A 9,545-nucleotide genomic window follows, 5' to 3' on the forward strand; every position below is an offset into this window, starting at 1 on the left:
AACTGCAGATGTGATAGTTTAATTCTTTTTAGTAATAATGTACAAACACAGAAAAAGTAAGCTAAGAATTGCTTTGAATACTAGGTGATAAAAAAAAGCATCATGGGATTCACAGAAGATTGCATAACTTATATGCACAAGGGCACATTGGACTATCTCATATGGGATGCTAGCACTGCAGGTGCCCCACAAAGCATTATTATAATAAATTTTTTGCCACAGTGTCTTGGCTTTCCATGCCTGAAATACATTCATGGGCTTTTTAGCCAGATTTGAATGCCTTAAGGGCTGATTCTGAGGCCAGAGTGCTGTTTAGGACATCTGCCATTCTATGAGTGTGCTGTCTATCCTGCTTCCAATGTAGTATCGCTCTCTCCTTTTTAATTCTATCAGTTAGTATTAGCAGACACTAGTTTTGTTTCTGTGATCCCTTTGACTCTTAATCCTAGATAAACATTAGAGATCAATGCAAACATTTGTTTCTGTACCAGTACCATGCTGTTTGATTATAACTGCCCTATAGTATGTCTTGAAATCTTGTATTGTGATGCCTCTAGCTTTGTTTTTGTTGTACAAGATTGATTTAGATATTTGAGGTCTCCTGTACCTCCATATTAATTTCAACATCGTTTTTTTCCAGGTCTGAGTAGAATGTCTTTGGTATTTTGATTGGTATCACATTGAATCTATAAATTGCTTCTGGGAGAATGGACATTTTGATGATATTGATTCTTCCAATCCATGATCGGAGGAAATTTTCCATTTTTCTACTTCTTTCTTTAAGATTTTGTAATTCTCATCATAGAGATCTTTGACATCCTTGGATAAGTTTATTCCAAGGTATTTGATTATTTTTGTAGCTACTGTGAATGGACTTGAACTTAGAAGTTCTTCCTCAGCCGTGGCATTGCCTGTGTATACAAAGGCTCTTGATTTTTGTGCATTGACTTTATATTCTGCTACTTTGACAAACTCTTCTATGAATTCCAATTGACTCTTAGTGGAATTCTGTACAGGAACAGACACAATGACTTGTTATAAATTAAATAAAAATTTTTTGTCCATAAAATTTGGCATAATGTTCAGGGTTCAGCACAGCTTACAAATGACTTCCCAAGTGGTCAATGTCTTACTGACTCTATGTACATGTCTAAAGTTTTACAATACTTAGAAAACTTCCTATATTAAGCCAAAAAATACACCATTTGAAACTATTTTTACCTCTCTACAAAATGTAATTCAATCACATAAACCTTTTTATACATCTCCTATATCAGAGTCCACTTTGGACTTCCTGGACCACTAGCAGACTAAATGAGGCTACAAAAAAACTTACTGGGATACATATCCAAAATTTAGAACAAGAAACACTCAACCATCAGTTGCTGCATCAACCTGCAACCATGCTAAAGCACAGTTCCCATATTTCCCTACTCGGCAATGCAAATTTATTATCTTGGCCGGCACTGCGGCTCAATAGGCTAATCTTCCACCTGCGTTGCTGGAACACCAGGTTCTAGTCCTGTTTGGGGTGCCGGATTCTGTCCCAGTTGCTATTCTTCCAGTCCAGCTCTCTGTTGAGGCCTGGGAGTGCAGTGAACGATAGCCCAAGTCCTTGGGCCCTGCACCCGCATGGGAGACCAGGAGAAGCACCTGGTTCCTGGCTTTGGATCAGTGCATTGCACCAGCCACAGCAGCCATTGAGGGGGGTGAATCAACAGAAAAGGAAGACCTTTCTCTCTGTCTCTCTCTCTCACTGTCCACTCTGCACTCTGCCTGTCAAAAAAAATATTATCTCATCTTGCAAACAATGCTCTCCATTTTGCCATTAGGTCCACAAATGTCTGTCTACCCTAGAGAATTAAAAGGCAATGTTGTTTGGCAAATGGATGTTACACATTTTCTGGAATTTGAAAATGAATATATGCCATGTAATGATAGATACTTATTATAATGCCTTAATGGCCTCCACTATGGCAGGTGAAAAAGCCACACATATATAACAAGTCATTGTATTAAGTGTTTCTTAGGCATTCACTACAGCATGATGGAATAACTCAGTGTATAATCTGTCTACGATTAATCAGTACATGTCTGGATGACAGAGTGTTCAAAAAATGCAAGGGGTTGTAAATTCAACAAAACATATTTATGAATTGGCTAAAATTCATGTAGATGCTACTAATGTTCACAAATCTGGTTAATAATTTTAATAATGGCTTACATCAAATAAGTCTGAAAAATCTTACTTTGTGGGGTGCTACTATCATTATTCTAAGTATCTTTCTTGAAATAATTTGGTGACTACTCTCTAATGTTCATAAATCTCAAATGTTCACTGTGTATTACTTACAAAATAAAAAGAGTGGAGGAAATGTTGGGCAACAAGATAGCCGCAGTGTTGACAAGTTTGAGGCTCTGTGTCTGCACACGTGAGGAGGGCACTAAACACAGTGAACTCTGTCCTAGTTCCACAGAACGCTGTGTGGAACTATAGGGAAGCTGGCTGTGTGAGAAGCACACAGCATCCTCCTCTCTTACTATTGTGGATGTCTCCATCTGTTTCCTCTCCCACAACTTAAGTTCTTACTGATGTATGTTGCAGTTTTGTGGAAAACAAAGCCTCTCTGTAAAACCTCAGATACTAGGCTCTATATAACTTGCTTGAAAAGTAAAGTGTTTGGCTAATCCCAAGAAGAGAGTCCCAGAGTTGTCACTCAGCCTTTGATCATTTCTCTACATTCTCTGAGACTCCTTGGTGTGCTGCTTGAGAAAACACACAACAGAGAGACTCGTGACCTGGGCACACTGGACCAGGCCCAGAGTGAAGAGGTCATTCCAGCAGGCCCACTCTAGGCTGTGTTACAGCGCTGACCAAGTGACTGAAAGGCTTGTAGTGAACTGGCCCAGTGCATGGAGAGGAAGAACCAGAGGGAAATAGACTTGTAGATGTAGTGCACATTGAGGTATTTCTTTTTTTAACTTATTTAATAAATATAAATTTCCAAAGTACAACTTTTGGATTATAGCGGCTTTTTTCCCCCATAACCTCCCTCTCACCTGCAACCATCCCATCTCCCACTCCCTCTCCCATCCCATTCATATCAAGATACATTTTGAATTATCTTTATATACAGAGGATCAACTTAGTATATACTAAGTAATGATTTCAACAGTTTGCACCCACACAGAAACACAAAGTGTAAAGTACTGTTTAAATACTAGTTATAGTGTTAATTCACATAGAGCTCCTACATGCGGAGTAAGTGCACAGTGACTCCTGTTGTTGATTTAACAATTGACACTCTTAATTATGACATCAGTAATCACCCGAGGGTCTTGTCATGAGCTGTCAAGGCTATGGAAGCCTCTTGAGTTTGCCAACTCCAATCTTATTTAGACAAGGTCATAGTCAAAGTGGAAGTTCTCTCCTCCCTTCAGAGAAAGGTACCTCCTTCTTTGATGGCTAGTTTTTTCCACTGGGATTTAAATATTGGTCTGGGCATTGTCAGCTTAAACGTAAGGGATGTGTTTGAAAGGAGAGGGCCTTCAAACTCATTGATGGGTGTTGACTGGTCTCTGCTGGTAACGTGGATGCTCCCCTTTCCACTGGTGTCTATGTCTTTGACCAGGCTTGGAGGCCAGGAGTTGTCTGTGGTATTAAGTGCTTTAGATAAAGTATCAAAGGCCCATGTAATCTCACTTGCAGACTGGTCCTCTAGCTGGTTTTCAAAAGTGTCAACATTGTTCAAGGATTCACTTGGCAAGGGAGGTCACTGTTTGCCAGTGTGTCTAAGCTCCCTGGCTTGTTTCTGCTGTGGAGTCATGGCTAAGAGAACAGTGCCATCCTGATGTAGGCTGCTACATGTTCAGAAGCATCTCTTGCTCCATCTTTGTCTGCCACAAATATTTTGAGGCTATTGGAGATTTCTCAGGTCCTTCTGGATATAGATTTTCTCAGGTGAAGCAGCACATTTGGTTCTCCCACTGCATATAACGGGCTTCTGTTCACACTGCACAGATTCCATTTTCACACCCATAGCCAAAAATTTTTTCAGCCAGCAAAACCGACAGTGATTGCAGTGATGTTTGTTGGTGACAAAGTCTTGGTTTCTCTGGCAAATTTTTCTGCATTGTCCTTTAAAGAAACCTTTGCAACCTTTACAACTGAGAGCCATATAGTGATGGCCAGAGGCTTTTTCACCACAGACCACACACTACTCCACCACCTGGAGCTGCTATATAGGTCCATCTTGCCCAGCAATTGCTCCATAGCAGCAGAATCCATGATGACCTGGATCCTGCCAGGAACGAGATTGTCTCAGGTATTGCATATGAGCTACTTTGTGCTGGATGTCTCCAGGAAAGCCAGGATCACCATCTCAGTTCCTGCTCCATCTGAACCAGTGAGAATGAACTACTCTTTGGGGGATTCAGAGGCATCCACTGCTGTGACTATCTGTGTTGTCTGTCCTGTCAGCTGGTCCATCACAGTCTGAATGTGCTGAGGAGAGGCTACCAGCAGAGTTGGTGTAATGATCTGGATGCACAGGGAGGGGCTGGCCATCCCTTGGAGATTCTGGCAGAGAGATCTGTGTAGGTGGTAATTCAACCACTTGTGGGTCCCCACTCTGTGATGAACCAGTCCCTCCATATTTGTAGCCAAGATGAAACAAGATCATTACAGAACCTCAGGATTTGGCACCAAAGTGGCCTGGAAGCAGGTCCCATGTAGGCAGTGGGCAACCCCTGGAAGAGAGGGCTGACAGCAGTGAGACTGGGCTCCCTGAATAGGATGGCAGGAGCCTGAGACTATGGGCTTGTGGGGCCACAGGAGAGAGGTGACACTGCAGTGGAGGGGGGTGGGCCTGGGGGGTGGGACTGGGGCACCACCTGGGGTGGGCCCAGGAGTGCCACTGGGGTCACAGGAAAGGAGGGATCTGTTGTTGTTTTTGTAAGTGAAACATCAGAGTTCCTGACCCTGGTGCAGCCACCTCTGCTGCCAGAGTGCTGGGAGGAGGAGCAGGGCAAGAGTTCTCCCCAGTGTCGGCTCTCCCGTGTATAGTTTTTCTATAATACGTATATTCCATGAATTCTCTAAAGACTAATATCAGCCCAGATTTCATTATGCAAATATAGTATGACTTTTTTCAACATTAGAACATTCTCTGTGTAGCATAGTTACCTAATTTCATGAGTTAATGGTATGTATTTTTATTTAGCAATAAATTTCTATCCCATTTAATGAGCAATGCTTACTTCAATTTCCCAAATTATGGCCATGCCCTGGGAACAAACCAGATCAACATTCCCATTAACATTTCATTGATTTTTTTTTAGATTTATTTGTTTAGCTGGATGTCAGAACTACAGGGAGAGATAGAGAAAGATCCTGCATTTTAGGGTTCGCTCTCTACAATGTCCAAGGTGGGCCAGACCAAAACCAGGAGCTTCTTTCAGGTCTACCACATGGGTGATGGCAACCCAAGCACTCAGGCCATTTTCTACTACTTTTCCCAGGCCATTAACAAGGATCTAGATCAGAAGTGAAGCCACCAGGACACAAACTGCCACTGAATGGGGTGCAGGCATTGCCGGTGTCAGCTTTACCCACTATGCCACAATGCAGGTCCCTATTTCACTGAATTGTTGGAGACAATGGTCAGCTGTACCCAATCCAACCTCAGTCTTACCTTTTAGTCTGGATTCTCTTAGATCATTCTTGAGTATTTTATTTTATCTACCAAATATTATTCAAAGACGAAGAGAGTTTTAAAGCTAAATCTTTATATGTTCTAGGTAAATATGTTTGAGTGGAAGGTCATGTATATGTCCAGTATGTGTATCATATATTGTGTTGCTACAAGGACAGTCTGCTAGATAAAACCCAGGACATCCTAATATTGTGTGGAACATAGTTATACTAATATTCATGTTGATTAACCGAAATGCAAATTCAACTAAATGCTCCACCTTTCTAAGTCTGACTGCCTTACTCAAAAGCCACATAGGAACTTCTCAACTGATAAAATAATGACAAACTGCTATTTATGTTGTATCATTGTGTTTTTTACTCCCTTGTTACCAAGTGTGTAAGGTTACTTGGATATCATAAATTTCCACTCCCAAAAACCATTTAACCAACTTCCCAATTAATTATACTAATTCTTTCCTAGTCCTATCTTTAGGTTTCGCAAAATACTTCTTTTATAATTCTAAATTGACTTTTGCATTATTGTAGTAACACTCTACTGAAGAAAGGCTGGGACTATTAGTAATGCTCAAGCTATGATTCCTAATCAAAGCACAGGAAGGCAGGATCAATGCTTCAATAACAACAGCTACTACTTGACCTTTTTCTCAAATAGCCACAGGTCAGTCACCATGACTCCCAAGAATAGGAAGTCTTGTGTGATGAAAAATTAGAGGGCTTATGCTCTTTGAGCTAGTCATTTCATTTCTAGGAGTTTATTCTAAAGAAACACACAAAAAAACACCAACATCTGCACAGAATGTTCCTCACAGTCTTACTTGTAACAGCAATAAGTCAACAAATAAATGGGAACAAAAATGGAGACCAACATTCAAATCTCCATCAGAATAGGATTAGGTAAATTCCTGATGGTGCACTCAAGGAAATTATTCTCCTAATGGGATCTTACCCTACTGTCCACTCTCAACAAAATATATGGTCTCAAGAAAACATCAGAGACAAAAAAGATCCCCATGCTTAAAATCCACCAGTAGATTCTCATTTTGTTTTTATTATTTATTCATTTGAAAAAGATAAAATTGCATTTCAATTAAAAATTTAAATATATACATTACATATTCTTTGATTATGTACAATGGGTATTTGAAAAAGTTTGAGGGGATATAACTCAAGTGCTTGGGCCCTGCACCCACATGGGAGACCAGGAGAAGCACCTGGCTCCTGGCTTCGGATCAGCGTGATGTGCCTGCCACAGCAGCCATTGGAGGGTGAACCAACAGCAAAAAGGAAGACTTTTCTCTCTGTCTCTCTCTCTCTCACTATCCACTCTGCCTGTCAAAAAATAAAAATAAATAAATAAATAAACAATGAAAGGCAATCATTATAGCTTCTTTGTCAAGAATCAAAAAGAAAAAAACTGCAAGTATTGAATAAAGGTAAGAAATTATAAAAGGAGACATCTATGAAATGCCATTAAAATACCACACATAAATGAGGATCCAATGATTTTTTTAAGAAAAATGTTAATAAAGTTAACAAACCATTAGGGCAATTAGTAAAACAGAGAAACGTAGCACAAATCACCAATTTCAGTAATTAATACAGAATCATCTTTCTTTATAGGCCATAGCCTTCACCAAGGTACTGGGGTTAATGTGTGAAATTCTTAGAAGTAAAAATTTGACTACAGAGATCAAAATTCACCATATTTTGAAAATCAAATTTCCAAAACACAAGTATATCATAAAATAGGGAAACTCCTATATAAATCCAGTAAGTTGAATCATTTCGAAAATCCCAACCAACCAAAAAAAAAAAAAAAAAAACTCACACAATAAAAATTTCAGGTCCCTACTTACAAAATCCTCCAAACTTTTAAGGAAGATAAAACAGATCCACAATTTCCAGATCTAGCCACAGTAGAAATAAGCAGAGAACATTTAAAAATTTCCTTTGGAAAACCAGAATTTCATTGATGATGAAGCAAGTGGAACAGGACATGAAATAAAAAATTAAGTTTTTTTTAAAAGCATCCTTTCCATAAACTGAGCTAGAGGTATCCTAAGCAAAGTAATAATGTAATAAATGAAACCACATAAGAAAGCATATCCGTAGCAAGCAAGATATAATAAAAATTGAAACAGTGGTTAATGTTCTCAGACAAGTCATCCAGGTAGGTAAAAAATTACAAGAATAAAAACCACATGATCATTTGAATTGCATGTTGTAAAATATTTAATAAGGTTCAGCATCTAGTAGAAAAAATAAAACTGCTAGCAGAACACTGAAAAATAAAAGCCAGTGACTGCATTACCCTGATCAAGATTGAAGGGAACTTACCAAAACAATGCAACTAATAATACAGGGTCACTGGATATTTTCCCCCTCCTGGGAGTAAACCTGGACAATGATACCTGCTCTGTCTCTCTTCAACTTTCTAGTGTGGGAGTAGTAAGAAAAATAAGACAGTAAGAGGAAATTATAAGGTACAAAGATCAACTTCTAAGTAACAAAATATGAATATATTGGATGTTGTTTATATACAGAGATGAACCATGAAATCTAAACTCAAATACAAGGGATAAATAAAAGTACTAGAAAGATCAATATATAAATAATACATTGAATATATGATATCCACTAGATTATTAAGTACAGCAAGAATAGAAAATAATATTAAAGGGCAATAGACAGAATAGGAAAAGTGTGCAAGAGAAATGGAAAAAAGGATGAAAGTATTCAATATCTTTAAATATTCTTAAAATTAAATTTAAAATGAATTGAAAGAAAAACGTACCGCATATATATTATGAAAAACAAAGGCTCGGATGTCAATGAGCAGCCCCTAAATTTTAACTGGCCTGAATGAAGGAGGCTGCTGCGACCCCCCGGCAGGATCCTCTCAGGAACAGGGACCAGGGAGGCAGGAGGGGCCAGCAGGCGGCAGGACCGGGAGGTGAAAACCCCTCCTCTGTTGGCAGGTGATGTGAGGACTCAGTGTCAGAACTAACCCAGGACCGGCCCCTACTTTTCTCCCTGTGATCCCTGAAGATGCGCGTCTGCGCTGTGGAGGGAGCTGATTGGCTCCGTTCTTTATGACGTAGTGCGTGCCCTCGGCTACCCAAACTGTCCAATCAGGGGCGCTTGCGTAAACAACACATAATCACGCGGGATCTTGACGTCATAGTAGTCTTCCGGTTTTGCGGTGGAGAGAGGTCCAGGGAGGCGTTTTCACGGATGGGAACCTGAGAAGGTAAGGAGCATCCGTTCTGTTTTCTGATCTTCCTTCACGCAGGACGCCTGGCAGAGGTGAGTGTGCGGGACAGGGAGTGCGGGGAGGGGAAGCAGGGTTGGCAGAAGTTGATGTTCTGCCTGGCAGGACTCCCAGGGCTCCCAGGGGTTGTCCCTGGGCCTCACTTCCTTCACCCCCCGCTGGTCCGCGGTGTAGGCCTGGACTGGCACCTGGGACTCCGGGCTTCCTGTCCCTTCCTCACAGAGACTGTCAGCCCGGGAGCCATCTCTGGGCAGCTGTGTGGCAGCAGTCGCCCATCTTCCCCGACTGTGCAGTGGGGATGAGTGGTCGTTTGGGAGAAGCCGTGCTGGGGGTGGGAGGGAGCTTGCAGATGAGCGGCTGTCCTCTATGGAGTCCTTGGTTCCCCTTTTCATCTCAGGGCTGACCTTACTCATTCTAGTTTTCTGATTATGTCAGAGGCAAGGTCTCAATTTGCAAACTCTGACCTCTCAGCATAGCTCTTTTTTGGAGTCTGATATCAGTGTTATAGACTAGGCAAGTTAAAATCAAAACTGCTTAATTTGGCTCAAGGCTTCTTGT

The 9,545-nt window shown here is 40.7% G+C and overlaps 1 pseudogene; it reads right to left on the bottom strand.

Annotated features, from left to right (window-relative positions):
• Positions 1 to 2,736: 2,736 nt before the first annotated feature.
• LOC133764026 (nuclear receptor subfamily 2 group C member 2-like) lies at positions 2,737 to 4,660 on the bottom strand (annotated as a pseudogene).
• Between the last annotated feature and the right edge of the window lie 4,885 nt (positions 4,661 to 9,545).

Source organism: Lepus europaeus, chromosome 7 (genome assembly GCF_033115175.1).
Source record: "Lepus europaeus isolate LE1 chromosome 7, mLepTim1.pri, whole genome shotgun sequence".
Classification (NCBI taxonomy): domain Eukaryota; kingdom Metazoa; phylum Chordata; class Mammalia; order Lagomorpha; family Leporidae; genus Lepus; species Lepus europaeus.